Genomic DNA, 6,000 nt, shown 5'->3' with positions numbered 1-6,000 from the left:
ATTGTATTGTTATGTTCCGGTTTGGAGGTTCAGTGAGCCTATGTAACAGGCACTACCTTAGCTTGCAAGGTTGGTGGCGCATTGCTCATATAAGGAATGATTCTCATAAAATACTTCTTAAAGTAACCTCGTCTATGGGAGAGGAGAACTCTTACCATCAGATGGCCCATTTTCCGAACTGCCTAAAATACACCATAAACTTTAGTGTCAACAGATGTACCATGCTATAATTTAAGATTAACAAAAATTGACTGGGCTATGATTTGTTATAAATTTCACATGCACTTCACATCTCGCTAATTTTGGATACCGATTTAGCTCATAGATTCTAAAACAACAATTAGGTTAAAGCTGTATTGACTCGAGAATTTTTAAAGTAACAAGTAGCCTTTATAATACGATTGCTAAATAAAGACCGCCCTTCCTATAAACGAGAAGATTTTTGACTTTATTCCAGCGCCGCTCCAATCCTTGGTAGATACATAACAAGTTTCATAACGATCTCGCTCGCAATAACCCGCATGAGATTAATTAAGTATAAACGAAAATCAAGCATATAAAAATACATCGTCATTGATGCTGAGTTTGAATCCGCAATTTTCTATTAGTATTCACGAGTTTCAACCACAAGGCGATTTCGACTCACGACATAAAACCACGTCTGATAATAAGGAACGTAAATTATCAGAGAATTGACTTTAGATACGTTTATACGAGACCGCAATACAATTGGATTCTATTTAGCGTAAGAGAGTATTCCGTTCCGGCTTAAGTAATTGTTAAGTGGCGCCGAGAAAATTTAATTAGACCCATTTATTAAGTATTTACCGTTCATTTACGAGACAATAATACTGAGTATCGGTGCCTAAGTTGCTCCTGTTAAATGACCCTGCGTTACTGCGTGGGATTCTCGCTTGAATTATTTTAATCTAATCGAACTTAACTATATCATTTACATAAATGACGTCTATATTTTAAAATTACTTCTCATTTGTATATATCAAGAAAATCTGTATTAAAATAAAAAAAATGTATAGTAATTGTTGTTATAAGGTTATTAAACATGTTATGTACAATTTATTTAGATAATGAGTATTTGATGTACTTAATTAAATGTTTATGTTCAAAGGTAATGTCTTAATTGTAACATTTAAAATAAATTAGGAATATAAGAAAGATTTGTTGTTGGGCATATTTATTCTTACAATAAAACTCTCCTGTAAAGGTATTCTACAAGAAGAAACTCGAAACTCACCGCAGAACACGAGCGTGAAGTGTCAAAATGACGACGACAATTAATTTAATAATTATAAAACTTATAGGGAACTAATATCAAAATGCCGTATCAACGTAAGATGGTTGACAGAATTTCACTGCTGATATTCTACATATCCATTGAAAATTTAAAAGATTTTTATTATAATATAAAATACATGATATTATATTAACATATACATCTTGATGACGTACATACAAATGAATTTCCAAAACATTAAATATTTACAGGTAAATAAACTTTTAACAGACAACTACGCCATCAAAAGGTAAGCGGTCACCAGCGCCCGTAATACACAGACACTGTAATATTTCTTATAATATTCATCCCTTACTTCGTCCTTGACTCAAGTTTTATATCACTTACATATTTATTAATTCTTTAATTTTGCCTAAATTTTTTTTTCTACTTAACTAGTTTTATAGTTTTAATACTTTTGTTGTGAAAGACAGTCTTCAATACAGTCAGGTAGGTTTTGGTCATAAAACTTTATCAATTTAATTACATTTTTTGTAATGGTAGAATTTTATTCCCGCGTATTTAACCAGTTTGCTTCACAGAGCAAAAATAAATATGCCCATCTTCATTAATCCAAGCCCAAATACCTTTAGTACTTCTGGTTACAGATGCCATCAGCGGTTTGGTGAATAAATCAGTAGTTCCTAGCATTATTCATCGTATCCTTAATTTTTTGTACTTCCATTGTATTATTTCATATAAAAATAAATAAATATTATTTTTCGGATTAAAAATTATGTTGAACGCTTTTTTTTATAAAGCGTTCCAAAGTGTATTCCGTATTAAATATTGAAAAGTTAATTCGTCCAATAACGTAAAAAAAATAGAAATGAAACTACCATATATAAATTACCGTTACAATACATTTAAGTAGCAAGTGAAAATAAATATATCGCTACACAAACTCGAAAAAACTATTCATTTCAGTGGAAACCCATGAAAATATACGGGGTTTTTGAAGAAAATCAAACTTACTCTCACTATTGCTACTAATTAAAAACATTCAGTGCACCTCGACGGTAGCCTTACAAAGTTTGAAAATTAATTTTTACTCTCAATTGAACTGGAAATAAATCTTTTATACGGTTTCCGCATGTTTTGCACGGTGGCGCAGTTGTCGTTTCGGTTTTGGTTATTTAACGAATACACATACTACATTTTCATTTTTTTACTGGTGCAAAATCTAGGGACGTGTCCGTCCTTGCTATTTCTAGGGAATTTTTTAGTTTTTTTTTTTTTTATATAGGTGGCAAACAAACAAGTGGTTAAGAAATGAGTAGGCTCTTTTCTTAATTTTTTTTACGTCGTACAGTTTCTGAAAAATTGCCCGCGAAAGTTAATATTATAAAAATTATAAAGACCAGACTAGATCAGATTATAAAAACGAAAAGAACATTATCGTGAAGAAATAAAAGCAAATACAAATTACCGATAGAGCGTAACGCGTCTTTTTGTTAGTAAGTCAATTATTAAAAATAATATATTTCTTTATATTGCAATCGACCAAATCTTTAAATATGAGATAACAAAAAACTCAACATGGTTATTCAAGGTGAACGAAAGAGATACAAGATACGACCGTATCCACACTAAATATTATCAATATTCACCCAAGTCCAAGGTGTCATAGATTCTCTCGTGAACTGTTTATAAACTGTAACAAACTGTTTATTTCGCTGTATCGGTAATAATGTCCACAGAGATTTATCTTTTCATATATTTATGTTTAGGCACGATCCTTTATTAATATCGTAAGTAAAATTTACATTTAGGAGATTTAAGATATACGAAAAAATACTTTGTTGATATCCAACGTTTATCGTGTTAACGCAACCTGATAAATATCGAGATTAGAGCTGTGATGCTGCATGGCGCCACAGATTAACGAATGACCATCGCGTGGTTACTACGAGGTCAACTGAATTTCATATTAAAATCAATAATAAACTATTGAATTTATTATTGATTTTAATATTATATATATATATATATATATATATATATATATATATAGCTATATATATATATATATATATATATAATTATATAATAAAATAAATTGGGCTTTGGATTGGTCCTATAAAAATAAATAAATATTGGACAACATCACTCTGACATCTCATACATTACTTTGATCCCAATGTAAGTAGCTAAAGCTCTTGTGTTATGGAAAATCAGAAGTAACGACGGTACCACAAACACCCAGACTCAGGACAACATAGAAAACTAATGAACTTTTTTTATATCGACTCGACCGGTAATCGGTGGACACACTACTCGACCACTGAGGTCGCCGTATTGTTTTTTACTTAAGTCACATCGTATTATGAGAATGAGGAAATGGTCCAGGGGTGTTTTCACAGTCACTTGTGTGCTAAATATTTTCACTGCATTAGTCTGGTCTGGTTTAAGAATAACTATCGTTCATCCTTCATCGATCATCCACACACACAAAAGTGACTAAAGTAAAACTCCTATTCCGTCATCAAAATAATTTTAAATTATTGCTTAAAACGTAGACACATATTCGACCTTGAAATGTAACTGTAAATTATCTCAAAATATTTCGCTGTGAAATTGGTAAATGATGTACAATTCTGCTAAGTTCCAATAAACATTTATAAACTAAGCGAACAGCTACAGAAATAACTAGAAACCAAGTGTGGTGATTATCACGAGCTGTCAAATCAGCGATAATGATCGTTACATAGAAACAAAAAAGATGCAAAATTTCGAGAACGTAATCTCAAGTTCACTGTTAAAACTATTGTCGCACTGTCCAACCCGAAAGCTATCTTATCTTAAAAAGAATTAGTTTTTGGCTCCGATTTTCGATTATGATTGATGATCGTATATGTCTGCGTGCATCGCATGCATCGATAGTAATATATTTTATGTAATAGCTTTCAAACATACGGTCTGCGTTTGTTTCGTTTATCTGATCTGAGAATCTGAACATCTTCAAAAACTTTAGGAATATCTTTGGGAATTTGAAAAATATATTTAAAATAAAAACATATTACACGAATATAAAATTGAAGTTTAGCGATTGAGTGAGGGCTTCTGTTGCTTTTGCGAGCATTTATAAGAATAGATATCAATTATACGAATTACCTCTGTGATTCGTATATAGCCTTAATTTTTAACAAGTTTTTGTAATTTATTTATTTACTAGTTGTCGCCCGCGGCTTCGCTCGCGTTTTAGTGGTCCGTTATGGTCATATGTTGTCATGGGAAAAAAGTAGCCTATGTCCTTCCTTGGAGTTCAAGTTTGCTTCATACCGAATTTCGTTAAATTCGGTTCATTGGTTTAGTAGTGAAAGAGCGACAGACAGACAGACAGAGTTACTTTCACATTTATAATATTAATATAGATAGTATAGATTTATTTAGTATAGTATCTTTTTTTAAAAGTGGAAATAAAGAAAATCCGTATAATTATAGGTCCTTTTTTATTCTTGCTTCATTGAGCAAAATATTTGAAAATTTAATGGTAAATCAACTTCTGGTTCACTTTGGTATAAATATAATACAATTTTTCATAGTGATCAATTCGGCTTTACTGTGGTCGATCGTGTTGAGCACGTACAAGCAAGGAACAAGTTATACAAACTCATTGCTTAATACTTGAATCAAAAAATCCAACTTTTCTAAGAAAGGACATTCCACAGGATTTTTGAATAAATTTTTTTGTTATAAATAAATGATCTTCTTTTTTTATTTTAAAGGTATATAATATTGTATTGTTTGTTGATGATACCTTATTTATTTTTAACTAGCGACCCGCCCCGACATCGCACGGATACAATGCTGATATAAAATATACTACAGATTGTCTTTTTATATACAACGTTAACAACTTTATTTGTCGATACAAACCGCTCCGACCCTTTTAAAACTATAATATCTTCGAAAATATCAATTTCAAAATACATGCTGTATTAAATGCACAATGTATTTAAGGTACATAATTGGATAAGGATTAATTAAATTGTATTGTTTAAAATCACTTCGAAAATAAGCCATTATTTCTCGTAAAAAGTAAAGGATAAAACTTATCTTAGTAAAGGATAACAGACATTTTTAATGTGTACAATACTATACATTATTTTTAACTGCCTCATAGGGTTCGGCCAGCGTTTGCAATGTAAGCACAAAAAAGTGTTTATTTACGACATCACATTAGAAACCTCTAAAATTATTAGTTTTTCTCTAGTATATTATGCATGTATTATACACATAAACCTTCCTCTTAAATCAGTTCATACATTAAAAAAATCGCATCAAAATCCGTTGCGTAATTTTAAAGAATTAAGCATACTCAGGACAGACAGAGAGCGGGAAGCGACTTTGTTTTATACTATGTTGTAGTAAAGTTGATAGAAAAAAAATTTATTATGACAATGTAAACAATGCATTATCACTGATACAAAGTTTCCAAAAAATAATTTAGTTCTAAATGTCAAAGAGACAAAATGCATTCTGTTTGCCTTACTTAAAGTAGAAAACAAATTTCAAGTTACGTTACAGTATTTCTAGGGATTACTTTAGATTCAAAACTTCAGTGGAATCCTCATTTATCGTCCGTGACAGGGAGAATCAGCTCCGCAGCATACGCGGTTAGAAAAGTTAGACGCCTAATTGATATTGATACTGTTCGATTAGTATACATTGGTTACTTTCATAGTATTATGTCTTACGACATT

Source organism: Vanessa atalanta, chromosome 15, assembly GCF_905147765.1.
Source record: "Vanessa atalanta chromosome 15, ilVanAtal1.2, whole genome shotgun sequence".
NCBI classification, from domain to species: domain Eukaryota; kingdom Metazoa; phylum Arthropoda; class Insecta; order Lepidoptera; family Nymphalidae; genus Vanessa; species Vanessa atalanta.
This window is presented reverse-complemented; position numbering follows the sequence as displayed.